Here is a 17,061-nt window from a genome sequence, read left to right on the forward strand (position 1 = left end):
GCCCCCTTCCCATGTGAGTGCCCAAACTCTGTGTGTGTGCATGCGCATCTTACCATTATATAACACACAGAGACACAGGCCTGGTTCACACAATAGTTTGAATCTAGGTTTAATGTGGGTTTTCAATATTAGAATGATTGTGTGAACCCACATCAAGCTGGTTTATGGCCCAAGATGAATATAAGATTCCCGCTTTGGTGTGGGCTTACACAATTATTTTATTTTATTATTTATTTATTTGATTTATATACCACCCTTCCAAAAATGGCTCAGGGCAGTTTACATGATTTACAATCATCTAATATTGGTAACCAACATTAAACCCAGATCCAAATGATTGTGTGAACCATGTCACAGTTTATTAATGAAGCCAAACATTTTAATAATGATAGCAAAACTCCTCCATGAATTGGGAAAGGGGAAGCCATGCTGAAAAATGGCAGAACATTTGATTTTCTCTCTGTCTTCTCCTGAAAGTTTGTTTAGACTTTCCTTTGCAATGCCTGGCTAAAAGATAGCATGGTGCATGTTCCAGGCAGGTATTCTCATTGAGTTTGCATGGGGCAACAATGAGACCCAACACGTAACTGCTGCACACATATGCTTGGAATGTGTGCCCTAGAATGTGTCCCAGAATTCATTGCAACATGTAGGATTTTAATGGCAGATTGGTAGGAATTCCTTGTCAATAAACATTGCAAATAATAATGTAACATGGAACATGATACATAAGAGGTACATGCGATTATATTATTATTACATTATCCCCCCCACCCACACCTTGCATGGGCCACCTGTTGTATCCTTATGGACCACTAGTGGTTCATGGACCACAGGTTGGGAACCCTTGCCGTAAGAAGTTGATTCTAATTTAACATCATGTGAGGTCAATTTGGAAATTGCCCTGTGTATTGAAAAGCAATACTAACTTAAGTGGTACAGTGATTGTAGCTGAAATACAGAGGAAGGATGCATTGGTGCAGTGAGAGAGTAGCCTAACAGAACTAACTGCAACTAACAAAACTAACTAACTCCCTAACTAACTGCAATGATGCAGCAGGGAAGGGGCAATTTTTGACACCCTCCCTTCCAGAGGAAGCCCTCTTTTCCACCCAAAAACATGTCCCTAAGGGTTGCACCACCCTCTGTTACGCTGCTCTCTCACTGCACTGATACATCCTTGCTCTGTATGTCAGCTTCAAAGTATGAGAATCATGCTTTAATGTGACTGAAATTGTAGCCAGTCATAAGAACATAAGAACAGCCCTGCTGGATCAGGCCCAAGGCCCATCTAGTCCATCATCCTGTTTCACACAGTGGCCCACCAGATGTGGCTGGAAGCCTACAGGCAGGAGTTGAGGGCATGCCCTCTCTCCTGCTGTTACTCCCCTGCAAGTCCTAGTTCATCAGACTTATTTCACCCAAGACTTCCAGTTCTGAGCCTTATGGTGAAATTATCACAGAGTACAGCGATCAGTACTGGGAACAGAGCTCTTTAAAAGGAAAGGAAAGGTTGTGTTGTCAAGTTGGTGTCGACTCATGGTGACTGCAGAGCCATGTAGTTAGCAGCAAAGTGACCAGATTTGCTGATGACACTAAACTATTTAGGGTAGTGAAATACACAAAAGATTGTAAGGAGTTCAAAAAGGATCTCTCCAAACTGTGTGAGTGGGCGACAAAAGAGCCCCTGGGGCAAGGGGCAACTCCCCCACCCCACCCCCCACTCACTTCTTATATACACTGATGGGATCTGAGCTGTCGGTGACTGACCAGGAGAGAGATCTTGGGGTCATGGTGGACAGATAGTTGAAATTGTCGACTCAGTGTGTGGCAGCTGTGAAAACGGCAAATTCCATGATAAGGATCATTAGAAAGGGGACTGAAAATAAAAATGCTAATGTTATAATGCCTTTATACAAGTCTATGGCATGGCCACATTTGGAGTACTGTGCACAGTTCTGGCTACTGTATCTTAAGGACATTGTAGAACTGCAGAAGGTACAGAAGAGGGCAACCAAGTTGATCAAGGGCCTGGAGCACCTTCCTTATGAGGCAAGGCTACAGCATCTGAGGCTTTTTAGTTTTTAAAAGAGATTACTATGGAGAGATATGATAGAGGAGTATAAAATTATACATGGAATAGAGAGAGTGAGCAGACATACATTTTTCTCCCTCTCTCACAACACTAGAACCAGGGCTCATCCCATGAAACTGAAGGCTGGGAAATTTAGGACGAACAAAAAAGTACTTTTTCACACAGCACATAATTAATCTATGGAATTCTCTACCATGGGATGTGGTGATGGCCACAAATGACCATTAAATGGTGATGGCCACAAATGATAGCTTGGGTGGCTTTAAAAGAGGCATAGACAAATTCATGGAGGAGAGGTCTAACAGTGGCTATAGGCCACCTCCAACCTCAGACATAAAATACCTCTCAATACCCGTTGAAGGGGAACAACAGCAGGAGAGAGGGCATGCCCTCACCTATTGCCTGTCGGCTTCCCAAGGTGAATCGGGTGGGCCACTGTGTGAAACAGGATGCTGGACTAGATAGGCATTGGGCCTGATCCAGCAGGGCTGTTCTTGTGCTCTTATGAGGTTATTCCTAACTTTTTCTTTTGTAGTATGAAATGCTCTTAGGCAGCTTAGTTCATCTCCAGGGAAATTACTTTCTTCAAATACTTTCTTCATTTAGAGGATGTTCTTGTACCTTAATACAGGGAAACAGACAAACAGAGGGCCTGTTGAGCCATTTGGCCAGAATCACTGTCCTTGAGATAAGCTGAGTGGTCCGCAGACAGTTATGACAACATGGTGATGGCCAGAAATGATAGCTTGGGTGGCTTTAGAAGAGGCTTAGACGAATTCATGGAGGAGAGGTCTATCAGTGGCTACTAGTCTAGTGGCCATCGGCCACCTCCAACATGGGATATTCTAAGCACTGCTCTTCTGTCAGTGAGATTCTCTGCTGGACATGTAATGGGAGCAATAGCTATGGGAAAGTCCAAGGAGCTTAGTATCTTCCAGACTCTCTATGGTTGCTGCTGGTGAGATCCTTAGAGCCTTTTCTCCTTCTCCAGGGATCTTTGTGGCTTGGTTATCCATGACCCCCTCATCCTACCTTTACACTGGGCAGGTGCCCCTTCTGACACCCCCTAGCTTTTGATGCTGCTCACCTCGGTCCCAGGAAACTGCACCTACTGCTAGTACAACAAATATTTATATGCTGCTTTTCAACAAACATTCTCAGAGTGGTTTACACAAAAACAAATGAACCAACCAACCAACAAGTAAGAAATTAAGTAAGTAAGTAAGATGGCCCCCTGTCCCAAATGGGCTCACAATATGAAGAGACATAAGGTAGACACCAGCAACAGCCACTAAAAAGATGCTGTGCTGGGGTTGGAGAAGGACAGTTGCTGTCCCTTGCTAAATATAAGAGAATTTCCACTTTAAAAGGTGCCTCTTTACTCAGTTAGCTGGGTCAACTATTGCTCACCTCCTCACACCCGACTGTGGGCATGTGGCATGATCCTTCTTGAATTCCTATAGTCTGTGGCATTCTGTCTTTCCTTTATACCTGTTGTTCCTGAGTGGCAACATGCACAGATCTCCAGGAACTTACTTTGCCAGAATTGCCTTGCTGGATCAGACCTAGGTCCCTCTAGGGGAGTATTCTATTTCTTTTCTGTAGCCAGCACGGTGCCTCCAGTTGCTCACACACAGAGCATGATGGCCTTCCGGTTTCAGATTATATTCAGATACACATTAGGTTGTCCTGGACAATATTGGTGTCCTGTCTAGGCCAAGTAAGAGTCTCTGCTGAGAGGGATACAAACATTGGACACCTTGATTCAGGGTATTGAAGCAGGGATCTATAGGACCTGGGTACATGGCAAAATAAAGGAGATGTTGTTGGTGCTAGGACCCTGGCAGCATCAGCTCTCAGCTGTAATGTCTCATAACCACCACCACCCCTGTATAACCACTGGGGGGGTGGGGGTGGTTAGGTTCATGTATAAAAGTGCCGGAATCCTCCCCTCTGTTCTTCCAGTGTTAGTCTCCATTTTGTCTCTCCAGAGATGGTTGTTTGTTTTGGTCTCTCTCTTCAGCCATGAGCTACAGCTCAAATTAAGCTGCAGGCTTCTTCACATTTGTCTGTAACCTTTTCTTTAAATAAATCCTTGTAGCTCTTCAGTACTAAAGAACTGTCTCAAGACCTCTTGCTTGGCTGTTTTCTCACCAAACTGGTTTTGCTTTGCTCTCTGGGGACTGAACTGCCATTCTTCCTCTACTGATGTTTCTCCAGCAACCTCCAACATTATTTAGATATTTATTAAATTCAATTGTTCAGTTTTTATACCGCCTTTCATAATGCATCTCGAGGCTGTTCTTCACAAGTTAAAACACAATAAAATCCCATCAAAGTTGCATTAAAGACCTTAATACCATTGAAACTGTAGAAAATAACACCAAAAAAACCCAACAACCATGAAAAAGACAAACAGGAGAGCTGAAAGACCTGGCAGCCCCTAAGGGGTAAACACCTGAATAAATGAAAAGGTCTTTAATTGTCCTTTAAAGACAGCCACAGATGTCAAGAAGCAGACATGCACTGGGAGAGCACTCCAGAGCCTGGGGGCAACCACAGAGAAGGCCCTGTCCCGTGTGCATGAGGTTGGAGAGGTTGCTCCAGACTGCCAGTTTTTATGCTGATGACCAGGCAGAGTGACTTGGCCCCTTTCCTTCTCTTCCTGTGGTGTAGGGAGGGCATAAGCAGCCCGTGCAATCATGATCAGCTCCACCTTCATGGCAGTGGTATGCTCCCTACCCTGGTGGTGGCAGTGCATGCTCCTTTTACTGGTGGTGGTGGTGGTGGTGGCAGCGGCCTCCCCTCCCCCAGCAATGTGTGCTCCTACCAGCCAGTGCCGCTGGGGATGAGCAGGAAGCGGTGATGGGCTGCAAAAGCACACAGCTGGAGGTGGGCAGCAGTGACCAGCAAGAGCCCAACTGGGCGCAACAAACCCAGGAGGGGCTGGCCACCAGGGGAGGCAAGATGAGTGAGGCAGCCCCAGAGGTGAGCAAGGCGGCCCCAGAGGCCGGAGGGCGCAGGTTCTTGGGACACCATGTACCCTATCATAGCTCTGCCCCTGTTCCCTTCCCTAGGGAAGGCTACATTTCCGAAAATGGGCCTTGCCCAATTTTCTAAGCACTGGCTTTGGAGGCACTGGGGAGGAGCCACCAGGAGTGGCAGTTCTGCAGGGATCTCCTCTGAGGCAGAGGATAAAGGCAGAACTGTGCCCTCAGGTTGTAAAGGAGGTGCTGGTAATACCCAGATTTGGCTGGTATTAGGGGTCCTGCTGGTGCAAGCTGGCCCTGGGGTCTGGCTCATAGGGTCTTCCTGCTCTGTCTCATCCCCTGAACTGTCTGCCTTGTTTTCCAACAGGATCCTGGGTCTGGGTCATGACACCTGGTGCCCCAGTCACATAGGGAGGAGAGTGTGTGCTGCTTTAAAGCAATATTTAAATTGCACAATGAGGGCACCTCATTACATAGGAACATAGAGATCTGCCACATACAGTCTCAGGCCCTTGGTCCATCTAGCTCAGCATTATCTACACAGACTGGCAGCAGCTTCTCCAAGGTTTCAGGCAGGAATCTCTCTCAGCCCTATCTTGGAGATGCCAGGGAGGGAACTTGGGACCTTCTGCTCTTCCCAGAGCAGCTCCATCCCCTGAGGGGAATCTCTTCCAGTGCTCACACTTCTAGTCTCCCATTCATATGCAACCAGGATGGACCTTGCTTAGCTAAGGCGACAAGTCATGCTTGCTACCACAAGGCCAGATCTTCTCATTGTGCACCTCATGTGATTGTTTGCACCTCATCAATCAATGTGTGCACCTCATGTGATTGTGCGGAAGCAGGATCATGCACAGGAAGGTGTTGGACGTGCACGAAATGCACTCTCACACACCTCATCGCACCTTTAGGCGGGCCAGTCAAACAATATCACCTGAATTGGATCGTTATTTCCGTGCATGGAATAAAGTAGTTGTGTGAAGGGAAAATTCTTTCCACTCGCAAATGTACCCTTGTCACATTGCTGCCTGGTATGCAGCTGTTTGTTAGAAAAAGAAAATGGCAGACTTAAACCTTCTGTCAGACTGGACACAACAGAGAAGACTCCCAAGGCATCCTATGGATGACTATGTCAGGTTTTCTCAGTAGGGGCTCCCCTAGGGTTATTTTGGGAGTCTGAGATGAATAGCCTTGAAAACGAGCTCCTTTTCTAGGGTGAATGATTTAAGAACTAACCATACCCATTGCATTATAGTCTGGAAAGCCCCTGGAATTTTTCACTTGCCTTATAGAAACTTGCTTGGCTTCCCTTGAACATTCTCCGATGTTTTTCCTTGGGATGGATGTGGAAATTGGTTGTTTTTACTTTTTCAAAATTTCAGGGCCAACTCTACTGCTGTAATAGTTCAGCTCTGGGGTTAAATCAAGCTTGCTTGCTTGCTTTATTTATTTATTTATTTAATGGACATGCTGCCTTTCCTCCATCATGGAACTCAAAGCTGCATACATGAAGTTGGGTGACTCTGGGCTAGTCACTTCAATCTCAGCCTAGCCTACTTCACAGGATTGTTGTGAAAGAGAAACTTAAGTATGTAGTACACCGCTCTGGGCTCCTTGGAGGAAGAGCGGGATATAAATGTAATAATAATAATAATAATAATAATAATAATAATAATAATAATAATAATAATAACAACAACAACAACAACAACAACAACAACAAGAAGAAGAAGAAGAAGAAGAAGAAGAAGAAGAAGAAGAAGAAGAAGAAGAAGAAGAAGAAGAAGAAGAAGTTGTTGTTCCCGGAGGCAGGAGGGGATGCGTAGCTAGGGGAGGTGATTAGCTAGGGGAGCTCGTGTGCGCCCCTTTTCCTGGAAGGGACAGCCCAGCCCTAATGCTCAGCGCAAGGGAGAGAATGAAGAAAATAGGATGGGGCTGAGGTGAGCCAGGCAGCTCTCAAGAGTTGGGTGACTCGTGTTCTTTGAACCCATCTGCCCAATTATAGCTCCTGGATCACCCATCCAAGTCATGTCCTAACCGAGACCTGCTTAGCTTCAACAAGTTCTCTTTATCATGTGCTCTCTGCCCATGTCTTCGACAAGGGTTGGGCAAACTTGGCCCTCCAGCTGTTGTTGAACTTCAACTCCCATGATCCCCATCCATTGTGGTTGGGAATCATGGGAGTTGTAGTTCAACAACAGCTAGGGGGCCAAGTTTGCCCATCCCTGCCTTAGAGCATTTACACTGTAGCTTATTTAATGCTAGCAAAGTTGCCTGCTCTTTACGTTGGCGTTGAGCATTTGGTATGTGGAGGGAAGGGCTAAAGCTGTGCTTATGGATGAGACCCTGGTACTGAGCCACCTCTCGACTGTATCTCAGATTGCAGCCTATTTACTCTGTATATGAGAGCATAAGGGCAACCACAGAGAACTGAAGTAGCCCCTATTTGCATAGCCCAACCCCTTCATTTGCATCTCCCTGCCCTGCCTTCCATTCCTTGGTGTGATTGTGCCTGAACCTTAGGAACGGAATTGTCTCTATATTATATTGATTGTGGGATGATGACATAAAGTTTGGGTGGGGGAGGCGCTCTTCTTTACGGATAACAGTAAGAGAAGGGATGTGCTTTTTGTTCAAAAAGACACTGCCATCCTTCCTCCATGTGCAGAAGCAAGATATCTGCTGCCTACCCAATAACCGAATGCATTGTAGATAAATTCATAGTGTACCAGTAGAGTGTAAAGATTCCATTAATGCAGCCGTGATATCATCAATAAAGCAAGGAAAAGCAAAATGGATCCTCTGCTTTTACTTTGCCGGGCTTCTAATGAAGCAGCGTCATCACAGCGGTTGCCTTTTTTCCTTTTCTGGATTTTTTGTTTTGAGTTTTCTTCCTGTAGGCATGACTTTGAATGGAGAAAACCTTTCTGACAATTCTTTCCTTCCCCTCGCTCCTCCTCTGTATTTTAGGCGGGTGGGGGATGGAAGCATTGCCTTCCTTTTGTGCCTGCTATGATGTCCTTGTACCAACCAACTCCCTGACTGAATTGGAAGCAAAATATGGAAATGTTGCTTAATGCAACAAAGCTTTGTGTTGGGACAGGGGGGGAAATTGGTTCGGGCCATACATCAGAGCAATTGTTGAATGTTATCGGTCAGAGCACAATTCATTATTTTACAGCAGCCCTCTGGAAGTTGCTAGCCCATCTCTACACTTTTGTACCATGTGGGGGCTGCCTGTGTGAGTCCTATTGCTACCACTTTCCAAGATCAAAGTATTGCAGTTATTTGTACACTGGCCCCCCAGATGCCTCCCCCCCTCCCCTGTCATCTAAGGCTTCCCCGTACATGTGGTAATTTGTGTTTCTATTTTTATGTCGGTGCTTTGTGCGGTTAAAAACGGCGGTTGCAAGGTAGAACGCCAGCCTGGAAATTTGCAAACTGTCTGCGCTGCACTTTGTTTATATTCTCTGCCATTGAGCTTGCAATGCTCATTAATGATAATAGAGTTTAGTTCAAAGCAGGAAAATAGCCTTCCACTCATGGAATCAAGTACTAGTAAAAAAAGGCCTTGTGGGCATGCAACCTCTGAGTCCTCTGTTTAATCACAGGACTTAATGCAGGATAAATGCAGATTTCCCTGCAAACCCTTGTGTATCGCCATAAGTGGCAGCATAGGGGTTTATACATGCCCTATTTTGAGGCCTGTAGGCCTGTATGGAGCCCAGTCAGGGAGATGTATATGTAGAGCCAGCGTGGTATAGTGGTTAGAGTGCTGGACTAAGACCGGGGAGACCTGAGTTCAAATCCCCATTCAGCCATGAGACTTGCTGGGTGACTCTGGGCCAGTCACTTCTCTCTCAGCCTAACCTACTTCACAGGGCTGTTGTGAGGAGAAACTCAAGTATGTAGTACACCACTCTGGGCTCCTTGGAGGAAGAGCGGGATATAAATGTAATAATAATAATGATGATGATGATGATGTATATAACCCTGTTTAATAAACCTGGGGTGTTATCTACAGCTAAATCAGCAGCCAAGGTTCAATGGACAACACAAGCAACAATGGGCAGAGTGTTTTCAAGGGAAGTTCCCGGGAAACCTTATGGAATTTCTCACTGAATAATTTCTGATAAGCTTCCAAAGAATTCCAGAGTACTTCAGAACACAAGCCGACATTCTGACTGAGGAAGCACTGTTGCAACAAGAGAAGCAGTGGCGTAGACCAATGCTTCGGAAGAGTTCCAGACTGATGCAGCACTGGTGCTAGTGTGTGTGGGGAAATTTCAGTTATTTCCCCTTCCCCTGGAAGCCCTCTGTGTCACCTGAAAATATGTCCTTGAGGGCTACATGACCCTCAGGGACTTATTTTCTGGTGGCACCGAGGGCATTGAAATGTGCCCCCACTGCTGAGCTAGTACTGGAGCTGATTTAGTTGCACCAATGCTTCTTCCATCAGGATGAGAAAATTTGTTAGTCAGGATGTCACCCACAGTTTGAAAAAACATGGCTTTGTTTCTTTCTTTCTTTTTACATTTACATCCTGCTCTTGCTCCAAGAAGCTCAGATCTAGGGATGTGCCCAAACTGTTCTCTGCTACCCCTTCCAGCTTCCTGCTGGGGCAGGAAAAAAGCCTCGCACACTATCAGCACACACACAGCATCCGTGTATGCACAGGCACCATAGGAATACCACACTGGTACCAGCAATACCATGCTGGCATTACCATGCCGGCGCCATTTTGGTTTGGGTTTTTTTGGCACCATTTTGGTACCATGCTGATGGCGCAAATGGTGTCCATGCATGTGCAGACACCATGTGTGTGCTGACGGCACGTGGGGCTTTGGGGGATGAGTGCTGTTCCAGCAGGAATCTGGAAGGGGTGGCAGGAAGCAGGTAAGTCCTTAAAGTTCCCTTCCTAATTTCCCTAAAAATGCTTGAACCATGCTTCAAACTGCGCTTCGGGCACATCCCTACTCAGAGCAGTGTACATGGTTATGTTTATCCTCACAACAACCCGGTGAGGCAGTTTAGGTTGAAAGGTAAGTGACCAGCTCAGAGTCATCCAGTGTTTTGTGGCGGAATAGGGATTTGAACTCGGGTCTACCCAGTCCTAGGCCACCAAGAATGGGGCTAGCAGAGGGTCGCCAATGTTTCTCACATGGTGCTCCACCTGCACAACTAGCAAAAGTGGAGCAGGGGAAACTTTCCCAGCATGCAGCTGTGGTACTGACAATCTTCCTAACACACTTTGGAGGCCATTACACATCCACCTCAACATGTACATTCTAGTACAGGCTTTTGCATCTGAACAGATGCTTTGGCATTTGATCATAATGACTAGATTTAGAGGACAGAGCAGATGTTGTGGTAGCTACTGCAATGACTACTGTGGCCGCCACGCCACTTGATGAGACACAGTCCTATGGCCTCCCCCAGAGTAAGCTTACTGGCTGTAACAACTCTCACTTGTGAAGAAACTTTGAACATTTCCTAGATGAGCAATACTGAAGTTTGTGATGTAGTTGGAGAGGGTTATTTGCCAGGTTTTGAGCAAAACAGTTCACTTCCACTCTACAATTTATTTAATTAATGCTCTTCATCTCATTAGTAGGGATCTATCTTAGCCATCTCCCATTATAAACTAAATTGCTTTAATGAATTCTGCATTTCTCTCAAAAGTCCCAATCAGATGAGAGGTTCTGCTAATGTAATACGGTAAGTCAAGAAAGTGCGGCTTTGGAGATTCATTAAATTTTATTTCTCCTGCATTGTCTCTGGGAACGCTCAAGGAATCGCAGCACTGAACGAGACCATTATTATACCTGCTAGCTGTAGATAAACCTGAACTGCAAAGTTCCCTGTGCGTCTGAGCTTTCCAGAAATGTTAAGATCTTTTCACGTTGTCTTCAACATTATATAGCAAGTGGAGGGCAGATGACACCATCCAGCATTACAATGTGAACTGCATAAACTGGGGTGTGAAAAACCTGGAATGATACTTGGGACTCAGCTGCTACAATATTTGACAAGCTGTAACTCCCACAAAAACATTCAGGAATACCGTGATCTGTTTTGCTGTGTGTTAGGTTTAATGGTGGTTTTCAGATTTTCTGCCATAAAGACACAGTTTCTGTACTGGCATCTACTGAGCGACCCATGTATGTTGGCTGTGCAGCTCCTGCACACAGCAGAGTATTCAGGCTCTGTGTGTGTGTGTGTACGTGTGTGTGTTTAAGAGTACATCCTCATCCAATTCAGGCAAGGCCCTCTGGACTTCACCATGACTCTGTAAGAACTATGCCCCACCCTTGAACAGGGATGGGCAAACCTGGTCCTCCAAATTTTGTTGAACTACAACACTCATCACCCCAGCCACAATTTATTGTAGCTGGGAGTGATGGAAGTTTGTCGTTCAACAGCTCCTAGAGTGCCAAGTTTGCCCACCCTTCCCTTGAAGCTCATTGAGCTATCCAATCTCCTTCCCCCAGCCTAAGCCTGAGGAAGAACTGGTGGGAGAGGCCAAAGCATAGATGGCACCATAGCACAGTGGTAGAGCATCTGCTTTGCACGCAGAGGGTCTCAGGTTCAATCCCTGGCTTTTCCAGGTAGAGCTAGGAAAGACCTCTGTCTGAAACCCTGAAGAGCCACTACCATCTAGCATACCAGATGGGTCCGGGTGGTCGCTCAGTATACAGTACATGGCAGCTTCATATGTTTCAGCCCACTGCACAGGGTTGTGCTGAGAATAAACTGGGGTAGCCAATACCCTTGTATGTCACCCGGAACTCACTAGAGAAAGAATGGGATACAAACATGAATAATAACAACCACCGTTTTGCTGTAATTTACCACTTAGTAAATGGTTGCCAGTATTCACCATATGTCAGTGCAGCATTTGGTTCGATCCATCTTGGCTTATGCTAACACATATATAAGTCAAGCAACTGCTCTCCCCCCCCCTCTGCTTTCAGTACCCTGTTTGTTGAGCTCTTTGAAACTCTTCATTTTTCGGGCAGGAGAATGATGTTCCCAAGTCATAGCATAATTTCCTTTCAGCAGCAGGAGACACACTGCTGTATATTATGCCCTTCAGCTAAAAGAAAAATTGATTCTGTCATGTATACATTTATATCTCATCTATTTTTTTTAAAGCATTTTTAACACTTCTTACAAGACCTGGGCCGGATATAATAATCTCTCTCTCTCTCTCTCTCTCTCTCTCTCTCTCTCTCTCTCACACACACACACACACACACACACACACACCAAGAGGAGATAATTCATTGCTGAGAACAAGCACAGCTAAAACTGTAGTTAATATCCAGGTTTATTTTCTTTTCTTTACAAGGTCCCCCACCCTCATATAACCCATTGAACAAGGCAACAAATATGAAGTTTTGGAAACTACCATTCTACAAAAGGCCAGGTGCTGTAGACATGTGTGCCAAACCCCAATCTCTCTCTCTCTCTCTCTCTCTCTCTCTCTCTCTCTCTCTCTCTCACACACACACACACACACACACAATCTACACACGATCTGTGTGTAGATCCTTAGTCTGCTCTCCCCGTAGACGAGCAGGGAGCTCATCCTAGGTGACTGGATTGGCTGCCCACACAATTACTGGCTTTGTCACAGAGTCGGTAGGGGTAGTGGGAATTGGGAAGTCCCAGAACACCCCGCGTGAGTACACGGGGCATTCTGGGGAGACCTCCTAGGCTGGGAGGCTTGCTGTAGCCTCCCGGTCAGGGGTCTCCTCGTGAGTCGCCATGGCGCGATTAGGAAAACGGGGCTAGTGGAGCACTCACTCCGCTAACTTCATTTACTGGGAGGGGTATTTAGCGGAGTTTGCTGCAAGGAGCCGTGCAGTTCCCGTTGCAGGTCATGAGAATAGACTCATAGAGTTCTCATTAGCTTGGCCTTGGCTGCCCGTAAGAACTGCGGGATCCACGTGGATTCCGTTGGTACTGCAACACCAAAGCCTAGCTCTTAGCACTAAACCCAGCACCAAAGCCCGGCTCAGGATCATGTCTCAGCATGGGCTACTTGCAGCTAATGCTCACACAGAGACGGGGCCTAGAACCCCCGTCCCCTGGGGGGATTCCCCAGGTCACTGCACTTGGCGTTGGGTGCCCTGTGGGATACCAGGAGACTGGGACAACAAGTCATGGCCTCAGAGAGATCTGCCCTGCTCCGCACTGCACAGAGCAGCACGGATCGTGCAGGAGTGCACTCCGCACTCTTACCAAGCACAGGGTGATCATCTGGGGAAGAAGGCAAGGTTTGCTAAGCTTCACCGGCCCACCTGCCCAGTACATCAAGTGAATAGCCCCAATATCAATTGGGTTAGTCTCTTTTAAAAAATTGGCTCCTCTCAAAATTCATTAGATATCTTGCCTGAGGAGAAATTGTCAGGACAGTCTACAACAGGCATCCCCAAACTGCGGCCCTCCAGATGTTGATGAACTACAACTTCCAGCATACCCAGCCACAAAAAATTGTGTCTAGGGTTGCTGTGAGTTGTAGTTCAGCAACATCTGGAGGGCCGCAGTTTGGGGATCCCTGGTCTACAACATGCCACCAGGCTTGCCAAGTGTCAATGACGCAGTTTGAGATTCCTGCTGGTCCCAAGTCCCAGCATCGGCTCTGGCCAGAAGAGAGAGGGCAGAGCTTTCAAGCCAACACTGAACCACCATTGTGAATCTTAGAACTGATCTACAGTGGTTAAATGTCACCTCAGCACCACGCCAAGCCAAGATCCTCCCTATTTCTACACTGCACACAATCATGGGAGGAGATCTGGTCTTGTGGAAGCAAGCATGACTTGTCCCCATTGCTAAGCAGGGTCTACCTTGGTTGCATATGAATGGGGGACTTCAAGTGAGAGCACTGTAAGATCTTTCCCTTAGGGGATGGGGCCACTCTGGGAAGAGCATCTGCATGCAGAAGGTTCCAAGTTCCCTATCCTCCACATCCAGCATCCCCAAGACAGGGCTGAGAGATGCTCCTGCCTGCAACCTTGGAGAAGCCGCTGCCAGTCTGTGTAGACAATACTGAGCTAGATGGACCTATGGTCTGACTCAGTATATGGCAGCTTCCTATGTTCCTAACATTCCAGCCAAAATTCATGGAAGCACATGAACCTCTGCTGCCCAACCTTCAGTGGCAAACAGATTGTGAGAACCTACCCAATGTGTAGAGGCAACAGGTTGGCTAGAAATGCAGAACTTCCAGAAGAATAATCATATGTAATCTGAATCACAAGGGGACAAAGCTCCACTCGCCATGTGACATCACAATATATTAGCTGCAAAGATCTTTTAGAATTGCCAATGGACTAGGAAAAATGCCCAGGTCTGCTCTTGTGCCTTTAACAGCAATTTGTTTGCTTGTTTGTTTGTTTATCCAGCTCTGTCCAACAGGCTCAGAGTGGCTTACAATATTTTTTTCTCAATATGAACAGCTTTGACCCCAAAGGAAATCAGCAGGTGAAGCTGTTCAGAAGGCCTGGAATCACACATTATCACCTTGTCATGTCTACACATCAAGCTTCTGTTAAAGGCAGAGCTACCATGGCAGGTTGAGTTATTGGCAACCTTACAGCTATCAGAAACCCAAACCAGTCATTGCTGAGAAGGGTTGCCTGGAGGGCTGGACATTTCTGAATTAGCCAAGTGTATGATCAAGTTTAGTGCTAAATTAGATATAACACAAGAGTGTTCCGATTATGATCTCTCTTTAAACATAGCTGCTGTTGTCAGGGAAGATGGAAAATCTGATTGGATCATAGAGCTATGAGAGGGGGGTGGTTAACTCTTTCCCCTTGCACCAATTTTCCAATTAAAATTGCCCCTCTCAAACCTGCTATTTGCCCTGTGGGGGAAAATGTAAAGTAAAATAAAGTGTGCCGTGGAGTCAATTTCGACTCCTGGCGCCCACAGAATCCGTTGGTTGTCTTTGGTAGAATACAGGAGGGGTTTATCATTGCCTCCTCCTGCACAGTATGAGATGATGCCTTTCAGCATCTTCCTATATCACCACTGCCCGATACAGTACCAGCAGGGATTCGAACCAGCAACCTTCTGCTTGTTAGTCAAGCAGTTCCCCGCTGCGCCACTTAAGGTGATGGGGTGGGGGGAATGTACAGGTGCCGTATTATAATGCTAAGTCTTTCTCTGCAGGGAAATATCAGCTTCTGGGAGGAGTTGGGAAATGGGTGCTGGGATGGAAGAGTTAAATCCATCTTGGTCCAGATCACCGCACACATACATGTTCACAGGTGCTATGTATACTCCCCCAAATAGCAGGAGATCCGATTCATGCATCTCATGCTGCATCTCCTTGGGCAGCTTCACCCCTTAGCCATTAGAGTGAAGCAACCGGTGGTGATGCCACTCCAGCTTCAGTCTATCTGTAGGATCCGGCTGCTCATTGTTTCGCCAGAACACAAGTTTGGGTGGTGAGTGTGGCTGAAGCATTACAAAAAAACACACACACAAAACAATTCCAAATTAATTTATTGCAAACCCTCCAGGGCACGATGGAACCACATGTCACAGGTAACCAAATTAGAAGTCCACAGGTTATAAGATCACTGGCCCCCTGGAGAAATATTTAGCTGTATGTTTACTTAATATCTAACACCATGTGAAGTTTATTTATTAATATGCCTGCAGGTTTCTCTCTAATCCCACTTCTCAGAGATGCTCACACGTATATCGAAAAACCAGGAGGGGGTGAGATGCCTGGTAGTAGTTTCGAGTAGAATAATATATCTGTTTTTCTTTTCCTCCCCCACCACCAAAAGTAAAGCTAGCATTTCTAACTTGTTGTTCTATAGTCGAGAATGTCAGTTGGAAGATCTACGGGGAGCTGGGAAGTTTGTGTTGTCTGTGAATTTCCAGTGCAATTCTATTTCCAGTGAGAAGCAGACTTGGTATTATGGTCTTGGACCAGGAACCCAGAATACAAATATTCAATCAGCCACAAGGTTAATGATGTGGCCTTCAGCAAGCTACTATTTCTCAGCCTGAAGCTGTAGCTTTCAAGCTTTCTGCCTTCAGGGAATCCTTTCACATTCCTTGTCTTCTGAGAACCCCCTGTGTGTGTCTACGAGGAACATACTCAAGAAGATTCTTGGGTGTGTTATGCAATGCACAGTCACTCAGGCTTGGCTCCAGTCTTCAAGGGATGCTCTTAGAATGCAGTGTTGCCAATTCTCACTGAAGCTATTCTAGAGATTTTTTTATTCCTGTAATTCCCACCATACTTTCCACAACATCATGTCATCAAAATATCCAAGATTGCTTTCAGTCGTCATCTGGAGATTTCATGTCGATTCCTGTAGACTCCAAGCCAGTCCTGGTTGGTTGGTTTCAGATGGGTTCCCACCAGCTGATCTGGGAACATTTTGGTGTGGGAGAGGCTGCCCCTGGAAAAGAGAAGCAGAAAAGTCTCCATGCTTGAACAGGACACCAATTAGAACTTTGGATGTTTGTTTTTTAAATATAAATCTATACAAATATTTGAAAATATTGCATATTGTAATGCATTTTGGTGTATCTAGGTGGTGGCAGCTGTTGTGTACTGTATCTTTAAGAAACAAACCCAGAAGCAAACCCAGGGTAAGAAATCCATGTGAGAGAACAGGGGAGAACAGCTTTAGTTTTGCAGTACAGGCCCATGTGAATGGCTGGTCTTCTATGATCTCCTGAAGGAGATGCAGATGTGCCAACTAGTCAGGTCCCTTGGCCCTCCATGTGTTTGACATTTGTCTTGGAGAGGTAAGTACTTCATATGGGAAGAGTTTCTCCTGCATTCTAGAATCCTGGGCAGCCAAGGATCTAGAATGCATGGAGAAACTCTCCCCCCTTTCAGCAGTGGCCTCTTCATCCAAGCTCTGAATGCACACTCCTGCTATCTCCACATATGTTTGCTGTCCCTGAAATGGATAACATCTAAGGGTGCTCCAGATG

This window comes from Hemicordylus capensis, chromosome 5 (genome assembly GCF_027244095.1).
Source record: "Hemicordylus capensis ecotype Gifberg chromosome 5, rHemCap1.1.pri, whole genome shotgun sequence".
NCBI lineage: Eukaryota > Metazoa > Chordata > Lepidosauria > Squamata > Cordylidae > Hemicordylus > Hemicordylus capensis.